This window comes from Phascolarctos cinereus, unplaced genomic scaffold, assembly GCF_003287225.1.
Source record: "Phascolarctos cinereus isolate Bilbo 61053 unplaced genomic scaffold, phaCin_HiC Scaffold_4;HRSCAF=312, whole genome shotgun sequence".
In the NCBI taxonomy this organism is placed as follows: domain Eukaryota; kingdom Metazoa; phylum Chordata; class Mammalia; order Diprotodontia; family Phascolarctidae; genus Phascolarctos; species Phascolarctos cinereus.
Genome location: NW_027555847.1, coordinates 333099609 through 333115156, shown reverse-complemented (window position 1 = coordinate 333115156; position 15548 = coordinate 333099609). Strand labels below are relative to the sequence as shown.

Sequence of the window (15548 nt, the reverse complement as noted above, 5' to 3'; positions counted from 1 at the left end):
GGGGCATAATTCTAACCTGGGTCTTCCTGATTCCAATTCCAGCCTTCTGTCCCCTATATAATGTTGCTTCTTTACTTATTTGCTTTTAGAAAAATAGCACTTTTTTCTAAATAGGTACAAGCTTTTGTATATGGCAATTCTGCATAACTTTTTTTTAATATATACTTTTTTTTCTCCCTTTCAAGTAGACCTCTTAGCAGTATGATCAGTATTTTATCTTTATTCCAGGGAAGCCTATACTCAGTATAATACGGTACCTTTCATATTTAGGCATTCCCACCACAGTTTGCATATACTGCTCTTGAAAGCAATGGTTTCCCACAATGCCTTGCACTTAGCAGATGTTCAATAGGTTTCAGCTGATTGATTTCCAGCATTGGCTGGAAATATATAAAGAGCTCCTAACTCAGCCATTCTTTACACTAATATCACACCCACGTTCAGATTCAACTTACTCAGCTACCTGTACTACTGATCTAGGGCTTCAGATCTTACATTTCTACCTGGATCCCTGTACCTAACACCTGGTGTTTTTATACTCCTCCAAACCTTACCTGATCACCAGCATGGTCCTGACCTTTGGCCACTGTAGACTCAATCTTTAGGACTTAGGAACTAAATAAGAGACAAGGGAGAGAAGGTAGAATTACTCGACTTTTATTTTCCTTCTGTTTTCTTTATCAACATTTTTAAAAATTTCAACAGTAAAGCAAAAATAGTTAAAGCAGTCAAAATCCAAGATATATGATGAGAACATAAGACTCACCATGTCCATTCATTTGAATTATTTGCTCAAACCAAAGATCCAGTGTAACCCTTCTATGAGCACATGAAATCTAAAATACATGTCCTACCTAGGCAAGCCTGAGCCTGGGTTCAGGCTGTCTCTTTTATGTTTATTCTTTCCTAATCATAGATAAATAAGTATGTATCTTGAATTGGATGCAGGCTTGGAAGCGACTTTGTTTTTTTTTCTTGTTTTCTTTTGTTTTTTAAATTTTTATTTATTTAATTTCAATTAACAAAATAAGCATTTCCATAACATAGTATAATAAATTATCTTGAAAATTTGAGAGGTCTGGATCCTATTGGGAAGAAGTGGGTTCTTGGATAGTCACTGACAAGATGACTAGCGCAAGCTTGACTATTTTACCAGATGACTTGTAGAAGGAGTTGAACAGTGCAGAGACAGGGTGCAATTAAAAATGCCTAACCAGCAGTCCTATAAATGGCTTACTAATCTGATGATGCTTAAGTATTAGACTTCTAGCAGATGGTACAATAGTGAAAAATTAAGGTACTGAATCCCACTTTAAGTCATATCAATGCTTGGTTTTCTTGTTTTTGTTTTTGTTTTTGTTTTTACATTTAGCATTTCTTTTGTGTGTAGGAATAAACTACCTGTTCCATACCAGATGTATATTGTACATTAAGTATTCTTTTTTATAGGAAAATCCTATACTTAAGCCATAGCCCAACCTATAAATAAAATTGTCCCTGAGGTGCCAACGTAGGTACTTTAATGAGCCAAAGAGCTTGAAGTTTTCCGGAACTGAGCCAGACCCAAACTACATGCCTGGGTAGAGAACAGGGAGAGGACCCAGGAGCACGGCCCTTGTGATTCTAGCAGCAGTGGTTAGTGCTTGTTATTCTGGGCTTCAAAATGTGAATCAAAGAACAACTGCTCAGCAAAGCTAAGAAGCAGAACATTCATCAGCTAGACTAGAAATACAGTGCTTGTTCAAGGAAGATGGTGAATTTCCCAACCCTGAAACTCTAATTGGGTATAATATACTGCCACAGCCTGCACTCCAAGGCTTGAGGATAATTTTGCAGACATTATTCAAACTAAAAATTAGGTGGCCATTCTCCTTTCCAAAGTCTCATGGAAAATATAGAGCCCAAGGTATATTTATTTTATAAAATTTTGCTTTTCACACATTATCCTTATTTGACAAGTATATATCAAGTGCTCAATGAGTACACAGCTTACTACCTGTCCAGGCTTCCTGCGTTGAATTTAGTGAGCTTTTTATGTAAAGCAAAAGGGCACTTAATAAAATTTTTCTTAATGACAATGATGACCATTACAGGTGAACAGAGGATTTCCTTCAAGGGAAAAAAAAATAAAAACAGGAGCCCCTTCAAGGAGTTTACAGTCTGATAAGGGAGACAGAAGGTGCAGAAACAAATAACGAAGTGGACAAGATGTAAGAAAACATATTCAGGTTGGATTCCAAGGAGACAAGATGGCATCAAACATCCTGCTTTTAGCACCACTTAAAGAAGAGGAACTCCTACATGTCAAACTGGAGCAGCTGTTAGCTTGGATAATGAAGCAGAATTTTTCTCCCAGTGGGCTTATTGGAGCTTTTCATAGAGGTTATGATATGTATTACAAAAAGTACACAGATGTGAAGAAAATGAAGCATTGGTAGTGTTTCTAAGGTGCTTGCTGCTAATGTCCTGCCTGATTATTGGGCTGCTTACAAAGAGTTCAAACATGAAGAGAAACAAAAATACCACTGAGAAATGAAGACACTTCAGAAGAGAAATTTCATTCCTAAGCTTAGAGAATTTTTGCAGATGTAGCTCTCTTTGGTGAATGTCATTTGATGTTCTAACTATGGCCATGAGTCCAGTGCTAAAAGATAAATTTTTAAAAAGAAAAATAGAGCATATTCATAGCCCATCACAGATGAACAGAGGTAAACACAGAAGTGAGGGATTCTTAACTTTGTGTTGTGGACCCTTTGGTGGTCTGGTAAAGCCTAGGGACCCCTCCTCAGTATAATTTTTAAATAATTTAAAGGAAATGCTAAACTTCAGTTAGAAATAAGTGAATATTATTCAAGTTCATGGACCCCCCCAAAAAAAATCTATCTATAGATCCACTAAGTGTCCATAGGGCACAACTGAAGGACCCCTGATCTAAATGCTCAATAGTTAGGAAGGTGGAGAGATGACAAGAGTATGCTCAGGATTTGAGTATTTTTCAAAAGCCACTCAGATTCCACTAATCAGTTTTCTTTTAAGTCCATAGCAAGTCACAGAAGTAGCAAGAAGGGCTAAGAAGTTCATATTGAGGTGATAGTGTATCTGAAAACACAACATGTCACACCATTAACTGCTGTGAATTGGCTTTCAGGTCAAAGCTGGATGTCATTGAAAAGAGCAATGTGCAATAGTTATTACCAACATTTCTCTCCCAGGTGCTGAGATGAATGCTCCTTACACTGAATCTGTTCCTTGGCATGCAGTTGGTGGAACTGGGGGGAGTCCTATAATCAATCAGTCCTTCTAATCAGACAATACTGTGCTCTACAGTATAATATATGGTTCAGAAAAATCTTCTATGATCTCCTACACAGCGTTAAGGGAACAGATAAGCTTCTGTTAATGGTTCTGATGACAATGTAACTACTACCTGACTTGTCAAAAGTTCGGAGCATCCACAGTCAGTATTCTAACAAGCTGCTTTTTAAAAAACCTCAGTATGAAAATGCAAGGACCTTTGTGATTTGAGAACATTGTGAGAAAAGCTGAAAAGGGGCCCTAAGGTCCTTTAGTGAAGTCAGAGCAAGGCTGTAGTACTATGTTCCACCACCATATGTTAGTTTTCTTTTGATGTTATAATCCATTAAACAAGTACTGACTGAGCATGTATTCTGTGCCGGGCCGGGAGCTAGCATAACATGAGTGTAAAACTTCTCGGAGGATGAATGACGCAGGGAGGGACTCTTCTTCTCCCCATCACAGAACAGATGTACCTTCTGACTCTTTCCTGTTGGGTAGGAGGACTCTTGTCGTTGGTTACTAAAATGGAATGCCATAAGTATAATCTAGCAGAGTTTTTTTTTTAATTTGGGATCTTCACCCCTAGATTTTAAGAAGGTCAATGAATTTGAATGGGGGAAAATGACATTTTTATTTCAATGTGATTTCTTTTCTTTATAATCTTATGTGTTTTATGCATTTAAAATCACATTTTTGAGGAGGGGTCCACAAGCTTTAAGAGTTTGCCAAAGGGGATCATGATACATGCACCAAAAGGTTAAGAACCTCTGCCCTAAAGAGACAATCTCCACCCCTCAGGTCTCTTCTCCATGCAATGCCGGTAAATAATTCCTTTACAGCAGTGATCTCCAATGAGGGCATGGCCTAAAGCAGGGAATGTAACCTGAACCTAAGAAGTGTGTGATCATCCAATCAAAGGACAGGAAGATGAGTTTCGTCTAACCTTCCCAGCAATACTTAATCGCTGTACTTGACCCCAACACCATCAACCCAAACCAAATTCCCAATTCTCCCTCAATTCCACCCTTCTGTCCACTGCACAAACTCCCAACTTCTCTACTCCTGAGTTAGGTATTGAGACCTAAGGACAATGACTTGCTACCCAAACACTCATGGGAGCAGCTGCATAGCAACCAATGGGAGAATTCCTATATTCATCCCCCTACTTTCACCCTAATCTGCTAGTGGCTTTAGCAGACAATTCTGAGAGGGTGAGATCTGCACTCCAGGAAGTGACCAGCAAATGAGAGTCCTCCTCTCCTCTTTTGGATTTGGGTGGGACAAAGTGGGTTGCACAGGATGAACAGGCGTGAATGAGTTAGGAAAGATGGAAGTTCTCATTATAGAGTCTTCCTCCCTTCCACATCCCAACTGTTCTTTCAGACTTACTTGTTACCATCAAAGGCATCACCATACTTTTGTTCACCCAGGTTTAAAGCCTCAATCATAGATGACTCCTCATTCTTCTTCACCCCATGTACCCAATCTGTTGACAAATCTTGCAGTTTCTACTTCTACAACATCTTTCATATCTCTGCCCTTCCCTCCATTCACAGAGCCACCACCCTAGTTCAGATTCTCATCACACACACCCCACCCTGACTATTACAATAGCCTCCTAACTAGTTACTATGCCTGACTTCCCTGCTCTTCAGTACATCCTTCATCTGTTTGCCAAGTGATTTTTCCGCAGTTCTGACCATGTCACTTCCCAGGCTCCAGAGGCTCCTATTAAATCTAGGATCAAATATTATCTCCTCTTTATTTAATAATTTTCATAATTCTAATTTTTACATGTTTTATAACATACATCTTAATCAGTATAGTAGTGCATATATAACAAATAAATAGATAGGAAGAGAAAGGGAAACAGGGAGAGGGAGAGACAGAGACAGAGACAAAGAGAGAGAAAGAGAGAGAGAGAGAGAGAGAGAGAGAGAGAGAGAGAGAGAGAGGTTGCTTGAACAATTCTTTTGTTATGATAAGTGAACAAAAAAGTTTAAAGACCAGAATCTTAAAGGAACCCAATATATGATCATGGGATACATGAAAGTGATGGTATTGGCACCAATGACTACCGTGAAGTTTTTATGCAACCAGAGCTTATATACTGCCTTGTGGCCTTGAAAAAGTGACAACTTTCTATAAGCCTCAATTTACTCATCTGTAAAATGAGGGGGTGGTACTATATGACCTCTAAGACCATTTGTAACTCCAAACCTTTGATTCCAACGCTATCATTTATGATCATCATAGCTCTAAAGATGCCTTAATTATGCCATAGGATCAGGATTGAATCAAAATGGGTTCAATGGGCACATTTATAGTGATAAGTGCTCTTGGCATTTGACTCAAGCCACTAGAATAAACAAGCAAAGGGCTCTGCTGTCTCCACCTCCTCATTCCTCAGGAGCTTTAAAATGTCTCAAGAGAGATCCCAAGTCTCCATAACATCCCAGTGAGGAGTCTTTAGCTCCAGAGGCTAGTCTAAGAAGCTACTTCTTGTATCCAGCCCCAGGATACTAACCTCATAATTCTGAGATTAAACTCTCATTAATATTAATGCTGTCTCTGCTCAAGACAAAGTCATTATCATGTTCCCTCTCTCTTTGCTTAGTGAATAGATAAAACTATTAGCTTGAACATTTTATCATGTCTATTAGCCTTTTATTTCTTTTCGTTTTTTTTGTTTTGTTTTGCCGGGGATTGTCAAAGCCAGGTACTTTTTTTTCTTCTTGGGAAATTTTATGATCTTTTTTTTTAACCTGTATATGCTTTAATTTTATATTACTTATGAATACTGAAGGTGGCCAAAGATGCTCTCACTGTATGTGTGTGTGTGTGTGTGTGTGTGTGTGTGTGTGTGTGTGTGTGTGGGTGTGTGTGTGTGTGTGTGTGTGTGTGTGTGTGTGTGAGAGAGAGAGAGAGAGAGAGAGAGAGAGAGAGAGAGAGGGAGAGAGAGAGAGCTGTTCTCTTTCTGGACTGTTTCTTTGCCAGACTTCCCAAGACAGAGACCATTTTTCACTGACACATGCAATTAATTAAATATCCCACACTGGAAACTCTATCTCCTGCAACACATAGCACAGGGACCTGTACACTGCAGGTATTAAACAAATTTTCATTAAGGTGTGGAATTAAATTGAAGCCATTTTCACTAGGTGACCGTCTTCTATTTGTTTTTTTTCTCAAAATAAGTTTTATTGATGTGGTGGTTGGACTACATGGTGAAGGAGGTCCCTTTCAGCCAGCTCTGCATTTATGATCCTGTGATCCTTTTTGTTTTTATATCTCAATTTTTTTCTGGGAATCTCCCTCCAGTCCTCCTTGCAAAAAAGAAAATCTGTGTTCTACTTGAGGATTTTGCTAATGTTTATTATGTTCTTATCCTCTACTAAAATATACTTTCTCATTCCCTTATCATTATAGTTATCGATTGATTGTCATGTGTATTGCTGTACAGTATGTGTGCATGTTTGCACACATCCATATAGAGACATATCTCAGCACAACATTACACTGTTTGCCTGACAGCCTATGCTTAGCATTCAGAGGGAAGAGACAATAGCCAGCACAAAACTATCTATTCCCTGTCCCAAAGGTTACCTTCCTCATCAGTGCCTGGACAGCTGTCAGCCAGGTTGGTCAGCACAGGTGTCCTGCAAATGACTCCAAATGAGTAGTGGATGGTTTATTATCCTAAGGTGAACTGGAAGTGTTGCAGGGATAGAAACTGCTATGGTTGACCTGGCCACTCTTCCTAGTCAAGGATGATGTTGTTGATAGCATTATGTCACATGCAATTTGCCACCAGGAAGAAGTCTACTTGACTTATAGGAAGAGATCATGCACATCTCCTGGGACCTTATGACCCAGAACGATAAAAGGCAAATGTATGGGCAGGAAGAGAAGTTACAGCTCTTGGACATGGCATTGTGAGAGACCACTTTCTTTTTTTCTCCTTGCTATTTATCTGCTGTGCGGTACATTGAACAGCTGCTGGGTTCATCGTTATTAATTCAGTGGCCATGCTGGTGCAGATGGGGGTGGGAGTGGGATGAACATACCAAACAGCTTGGGAAATATGCAAAGAGAACAGCAGCTACAGTCAGAGAGATGGATAGGGAAAGGGGAATTCTCTGCTAGTGCTGAATGGCAGGAAGGTAGAGAAAGAAGAAAAAAATACAAAGAGAGCACAACAAGCCAACTGCACTTAAGAAACATTTCCTGTGTGAGAAAGAAATAGAACAACTGAAATCATTGTAAGAAGAGGAGAGATGAGAGAGAATTACAAAGTGGAGACCATGTGATCTTTGTCCCTGAATTCAGATAAGCTCTTATTTCATAGAACAGTAGAAGACATATTGAAATCTCCTATCAACAGGCCATTCATACAAGTGCCTGAGCCTCTAAATAGAAGGGGAAAAAAATCTCCATCTTACTTATGAATGTGGAGACAAGATGTACGGAGAATGACTTTTAAGACATTTGCTTCAGGGCAGGAAGTGGTGTAGTAGATAGAGCACTGGCCCTGGAATTATTAGGACCTGAGTTCAAATTCAGCCTCAGACAATTACCCTGGGCAAGTCAGTTAACCTCAATTGCCTGCAAGAAACAACCCAAGAAAGACATTTGCTTTTAAATTCTTATTCTTCTCTGAAAAAAAAAAGTCACTCCTCACATATAAAGTAGCAGGCCCTTAACAAATATTTAATTAATACCAATAATAAAAAAAAATCCATACTGGGTCATCCTCTTTATGCTTGCTAAACTTCATATTCCAGACTCATATACAAAGTGAGATTAGCACTTGTAATAACCTATCTCACAGGGTTATTAATTCCAAGGCTGTTATGAGACTCAAGTGAGATAAGTTACTTAAAGCAATTTTCAGACTTTGAAACAATATAAATGTTGGCTAATCTGTATCTTGCCACCTTTAATTTCTGTTAATTGAAAAGTTATAGGATTGGGAAGAAAAGCAATGGAGTCTATTGGCTCGAGGGCTGACCTTGAAGTCAGCAAGGTCTGGACTGAAATATTATCTCCATCATATACCAGCTGGGTGAGCAAGACAAGTAGCTTAACCTATTAGTGCTTCCAGGCAAGTCTCTAGGATTATTAATTGCAGATGACTTGCCATTCTACATTGGCCAAGAAATCTTCCACCCTTTGAGTTCCCTACATTGATAAAATAAAAAAAAATCACTGGGAATGGGGATATACAGTGTCAAAATATTTATTCCTATTTAATCATATTTACCTCAATCATATAGCTAATAGGTTCCTAAAAATAATCAAATATTTTTATTTTTGATCTAAAAATTTATATCATTTTCTACCTAAGACTTTTATTAGATTCCATTCTTTTTTTAAAAAAATTTATGGGATAAAATAAACATTCCCATAATATAGTATAATTAAAAGAGATTATTGCATATGAAACTGAAAATCTATTATGTGTGACTTGTTATTCTTTTTAAAAATATAATAGTTATCATCATCACGTAAATTTATTTTTCCTTTTTTCCCCCTCCCCTGCCCTAGAGATAGCTACCATTAGCCACAAATATGTACATATATGTAAAATCATTCTATACATACTTCCATTTCTTTCTCTGGATGCAGATAATATTTTACTTCATATGTCCTTAATTTGGGTATTTATAATTGTCAAAATGACTTATTTGCTCAAAGTTGTTCTTTCAACAATATTACTGTTACTGTATACAATGTTCTCTTGGTTCTGCTCATTTTGCTCTTCGTTATTGAGCACAGGTCTATCCATGTTTTTCCAAGATCATCAAGCTCACCATTTCTAATGGCATAGTAGCATTCCTCCGTCTTTGTTTTTTTAAATATTGTGAGTTTGAAAAGTCTGGAGATTCCATCAGCAGTTGGAGCTTAATTGAAATGGATGACTGGAAAGGTTTCCTAGCAACTTCTCCAAAGTTCTTGGATAGTGTGGCCATCAACAAGAAGACTGGACCAAATGTGACTGATTTACCATCAGAATTGTAAGGAGAATGCTGAGCCTAAGTAGCAGAATTTACATTCCCATAAGATTAAATATCGGCCTCCAGGGAGATTATAACCGTAGTTATAAGCTAAATTACTAAACTCTGGTTAGTTCATTTTATCAATAGGTGCTTATGAGTGTTCTGTGTTTAGTATGCCTTATGTGTTTAGGAATAAATTACTACTCCCATTACTGATTCATACACACACACACACACACACACACACACACACACACACACACACACACACACATATATATATTTTTGCTTTCCCCTTTAGAGAAACCTCGACACAAACCATAACCAAAATCTTAATCAGGGTTTCCTAGAGCTTTGGGATGAGTTAATTAACAACGTAAAGAGAGAAAGAAAATGGACACTAATCCCTATAATTAAAGATAGGCTGCCCTAGGACTGAACCTAATCCATTCCTATTCCTGGGCATAGTACACCTCTGTGGGCCAAACAGTGGTGTGTCAATGCAAGATATATATCATCCCCATCATCCTTTCTGCTATTGAATTTGTCCTAAAGAGCTCATTTCCCAGCACACAAAGGCAGTCAACTTGTACATTTACACAACAGTCCACAAAACATAAATATAATATAATAATAGCAGGATAGCAGATTGTCCCAGGACCACATCTATCTGAATTCCATCAAATTACAAAAGAATGAAATTACAATAGCAACAACAAAAATAATGACAATTTAGGATATAAACACTCCAACAAGTCCAAGAAATAGAAAGGTTGACACAGAGTTGTATGCTGATACTACTCAAAACCACTATGATGATCAGCTTAAATAGACGAGAAGCAGTTTGTAGTCAAACTTTTTTTTGAGAGACATATCATCTCTAGATAGAAAACTTTTTGAGAACTAATATGTGTTTTTAGAACAATTAAAACTCAAGCTAATTCTTAATCTACTATGGACAATGACCTTTAGGACAATATTGTTTCACACTAGGACTGTTCAAATTGAGGTGGTGTGTGCACTCCCCTCTTCTCTCTAAAATGTCCTTGTAGGAATTCTCAAAAAAGGCTTTGGGAAAACACATTTGTTTTGATTTGCTGCTATTTTCCATCTACTTGGAGAATTACAAAGATGTAGAAATGGTACATCTTGGGGAGAAAATTATTCAGGAGGTAATGAGGAATCAGGGAAGAAGTTGAAGCAAAGGAGTGGCATAAACAGATTTGTGTGTAACTAAGATAAATTGAGTAGCTGTAGGAAGTATGGATCAGAAGAAGAGTATTTGGCTGAGCCCCAAGGTCTGAGATGAGCAGATGCAGAAATGTGCATGTGCCGGGATATGAGAGTAAGAATCAGACCATGACTTGATGACTACAGAAGAAATAGAAATCAAGCAAGTTGAAAAGGTAATCATTGTTTTGGACTTTGGACAAGAAAAGGAAAGGGAACTGATCAAAAACTGAGGACTTTGGACCATTCCTCTTCCCTTCTACTTCCTTATTTGTTTTCCTTGGACCTTTTGTTCTCCTACAGTGCACTGGTGGCTGGCAGAAACACTTACAAATGATCAAGATTTGGCTGACAGCATCAGACACATTATGGTATGAGAAGTAGAGCCAAAGATACTTGTTCAGATAAGGCCATCCATGTACTCCTGGAAAGGCTGGGTGGCTCAGACTGCTTTGGCTAGCACTGTATAGACATGACAGAGCTATACCCTATTCTGATTCTTACTTGTCTCATCTCACCCTGGTGCCCCAAGCCTGACCTCAGGAACTGGATCAGTCCCCGAGTACCAGTTTTTATATAAAATAAGCTGCTAAAACATTGTTTTCTAGCATAATGTTATTTTAGACCTTATTTAATGTAACTTTCCAAGGTCTTACTTTATTTTATCAAGAAACAACAACCTCCTCTGAGATTACTGAGCTTATTAAACCTGCAAACATCCAGAATGTCTGAGAATTAATAATCCAAGCAGTAAACCAATGAGATAGAAACACCAACACAATATCATTGTTAGGAGCTCTGATAAGAATAATGCTTAAAATGCAAACATTGGGTACTCTGGTATACTAGCGACTATGAAAGAAAGAGAAAGTGGACTGTGGCTCCTTAGAAGTGATGCCCTAGTGCATACTCCAAAGAGATCAAAAAAAAGAAAAAAAAAGAAAAGTACCACATATACAAAAATATTTACAGCAGTTCTTTTTGTGGTGACAATGAACTAGAAACTAAGGGAATGCTAATCAATGTGGGAATAACTAAACAAATTATGATATATAAATGTGTTGTAAAAATATGCTTATTACTATGTAAGAAAAAGTAAAAGTTTCAGAAAAACCTGGGAAAAAAATTAATTAAAGTGATGTGGAATGAAGTGAACAGCACCAGGAGAATGATTTATACAACAACAATAACAGGAGGAGTTGTGGAAAAATAGGTACACTAATGTATTGTAATTGCAAAATGGTCCAATCATTCTGAAGGACAATTTGGAATTATATGCAAAAGTCTATGATACTCTTTGGCCCAGCAATATCACTACTAGGTCTGTATTCCAAAGACATCAAAGAAAAGAGAAAAGGATCTACAAATATTTATAGCAGCTTTTTAGTTGTGGCAAAGAATTAGATGTTGAGGGGATGCCCATCTTTTGGGGAATGACTGAACAAGTTGTGATATATGATTTTGATAGAATATTATTGTGGTAGGAAAAGATGAGAGGGATGGTTTGAGAAAAACCTGAGAATACATATATGAACTGATGCAAAGTGAAGTGAGCAGAACCAAGAGAACATTATACTGTACATGGCAATAGCAAAATTATAACTATCATCAACTGTGAAAGATTTAGCTACTCTGATCAAGACAATGAACCAATACAATTCAGAGAACCCATGATGAAAAATGTTATCCACCTCCAGAAAGAGAACTGATGAACTCTAAGTGCAAACTGAAGCATACTTTTTTTTTTACCTTCTTTATGTTTCTGGTTTTTTCTTCTTTTTACAACATAGGCTAATATGGAGATATGTTTTACATGACTTCACATGTTTAACTGATCGTTGTCTTCTCAATGGTTGGAGATGAGCAGGAGGGCAGAAAAGAATTTGGAACTCAAAAAAAAATTAAATGAATATTAAAAATAAGGTGCTTTGCTAACTTTAAAAAAAATGGCAGGTATGCCTCCACAGTCATCCAGTTTCATAACTGCTTATTTTGTCCAGTCTAACTGAGGCTCAGCCAGAGAAGCCATGGGCAAACATTTTCAAACCATAGGTTGTTGTCATTCAAATATTTCAGTCATATCCAACTCTTCATGATCTCAGTTGGGGTTTTCTTGGCTAAGATACTATAGTGATTTCCCATTTCCTTTTCCAGCTCATTTTACAGATGAGGAAACTGAGGCAAACTAGGTTAAGTGACTTGCCCAGGGTCACACAGCTAGTAAGTATCTGAGGCCAGACTGAACTGAAAAATATGAGTCTTCCTGACTCCAGGCCTCACACTCTATCTACTGTGCCACCTAACTGGTGCTGAAATGAGCACTGTATGTCTGATTTTGCTTATTCAAAATAATGTTAGTTAATGTTGTAACTAGAAAAACATGAATTTTCTCTCTGGGTGCTCCAAAAATCATATCACTTTAGGTCTTCACCAAAACAAGAGCAAATTCTCTAGAAACCCTCTGGCTTCTCTAATTTTTCTTGTTCCTAGTCATTTTGGGCTGAGTCTTCTCTTTTCACAAGGCTCTGCCATTTCTTCCAAAGACAGAGCTCTATCACTTCAGCCAAACTTTAAAAAAATCCACTAGCCAACTTAAGATTCTTTCTTAATCCAGCTAACTTATTTAATTTCACAAAGTATTTATGTGCCAGAAGTAGAGAAGGAAGTAATATATTAATAAAGTTCTACTTCTCAATTTCTAAAGTCTTGTAGCTGTTCCAAACCAAGAATTAGTTAGAAATGAAACCACAGGCCAATCATGGTCTAGACATATCCTGGGGTGATGTGAGGTGAGAAAGAATGGGTAGCCAGGTTTATTTAATTTCAATGTAATTATTATTTTACTTTTTAAAAATTAGTATTTCTCCCCTCCTACCTTCCCTCTAACTGAAGAAAAAAAAGAAAGCATATCAGTAGGTGAACAGTATGCTTTATCATCAGTCCTTCCAGGTTCATTTTCCCTACTTTAAATCAGTCTGTGTAACATAATCATTTCAGCTGCCTCTGTTTTAACCCATTTAGTATTCACTACATCCAATGGTCCTCAACCAAAGCAATCAATAATCAGAAGACCCAAAGAATCACAGGACCATGGAATCTCAGAAGTGACAGGGAACTCTGCAGCCATAATATCACATCCATCCATGAACAAGAATCTTCTTTACAATGTATATATATGATTAGTGGCCACATAGACTTTGACTGTAGGCCTCTAGTGAGGGGAAACCCATTGCTTCTCAAGACAGCTTGTATTTTTTTAATAGTCAGTCAATACAATAATAAAAATAAATATGAAATAAATAATAGCTCTATTAGAAAAAAATTCCTTACATTGTTTAAATTTGCCTCTGCATTTTTTGCCCATCTTCTTGCTCCTAGTTCTACACTCTGCGGCCAAAAAAACCAAATGTGATACATCTTCTGCACATCACTCCAAATACTCGAAAATATCTATCAGGTCCACTTCTAAATATTCTCTTCTCCTGGATAAACATCCCACCCAGTTCCTTCTACCAGTCAATCAATCTATCAACAAGTAGGTATTAAATGCCTACCATGTGCCAGGTATAAACTAGGTGCTGGCAATACAAAGACAGATTGTTGTTATTTGTCCTTCGTTCTTGAAAAGGATCAATAATAACAGGAAAAATGGAATATTCAATGACTTCAAAGAATATATTCTCTGTCATTCCTCATATAGCAGGAACCAGAGACCCTTTGCTTTCCTGTTTTCTCTCCCCAGCACAATAGTTAACTTACCAATGGCTTTCCTAAAATATGTCGCCCAAAATGGAATGCTTAAAATATTACAGATGTGGTCTGGCAAGAGCAAGGTACAATAGAACAATCTTTTTTTTTTTGAAACTTACTCTGTTATCTGCTATCTACATGACCTTTGCTTCAGTTTCCTCACCTATAAAATGGGGAGCATAGACAAGATGAATCCCAAAGTCTCTTCTAGCTCTGGATATATGCTCCTTTGACAATTTCATACTTGAATTCCTTAGTCCTGGACCCTTCCTGTCAATGTAACCAAATATCACATTACCTTTTTTAGCTGTCATATCTCACAGTTGTTGACTCAAACTGAACTTGTTAGTAGAGTAAAACCTCTAGCTTTTCACCCCTTTATTACAAACTAGTCACAGCATCCCCTTTCATAATGATAAAGATGCTTGTTTCAATGTGTCTAATACTTTATATATATTCTTTTTTTAATTTCATTGTTCAGTTACGTAGATTATGATAGGAAGAGGACAACTCATACAGCTTGTCCTTCAGCATATAAATCATGAATAGAAACCAGAAGTAGACAATGAACTTGGGCCCAGAATTGAACAGGAGGAGGAAAGCTCACTGGCTTATTTCTGGGAAAGGGTGGAATGTTTTTGATGGCCCCAAATCTCCCTGAAACAAAATCCCAACTTCTTTAACATCAATAGTCTTCCAGGGATGCTACATAGCTGTGAGTCATGGGATATGAGGCTCTAAAGAATTATAGATATGTCATGCAAAAAGCAATGGAGAGGCATATGGTACATTTCATAGGCTGCACCATATTGCCAATGAGGACTCGCACTGGAGAAATGACAAAAAGAGGCATCGTCAGAGAGCTGCACGCCCAGAAAAGGAGGGAGTTTGATCATGTAGTGAGAGGAAGAAATGGCCAATAGACAGCTCACAGGTTCTGTTCACATCTACTCAATGGCAAGAGATCTGAAGGAAGTCCCCTGAGTAGTCCTGTTTTGGCTGATTTAAGGAAGGACATAAGCAAGAACTTCACAAGATGAAAAAGCATAGCTAGGTTGTAATCTGCACCATTGGAGGGAGCACCTACAGATCCACAAATATTTCAAAGCTATTTCATTGGCCATAAACCCACATATTAGCTTGTCTATATGGTGGGAGGTGCTGATCTCATCTTTTAACATATTAGCTATCCCTTTGAACATGGCATCCAAGTTTGATATCATGACATCTATACCCTAATACTCATTACTGATAAAAAAAAAATGGAAAAGC

General features: G+C 37.6%; 1 protein-coding gene across 3 annotated transcripts in view; it reads right to left on the bottom strand.

Annotated features, from left to right (window-relative positions):
- The window catches only part of LOC110222317 (3',5'-cyclic-AMP phosphodiesterase 4D-like), a 798164-nt gene that overhangs the window by 511850 nt on the left and 270766 nt on the right, over positions 1–15548 (bottom strand). For all 3 annotated transcript variants that reach the window (XM_078153186.1, XM_078153187.1, XM_021007250.2), the window contains exon 3: positions 555–615. The gene's annotated coding sequence lies outside the window, so the exon portion shown is untranslated. The remainder of the gene's footprint in view (positions 1–554; positions 616–15548) is intronic.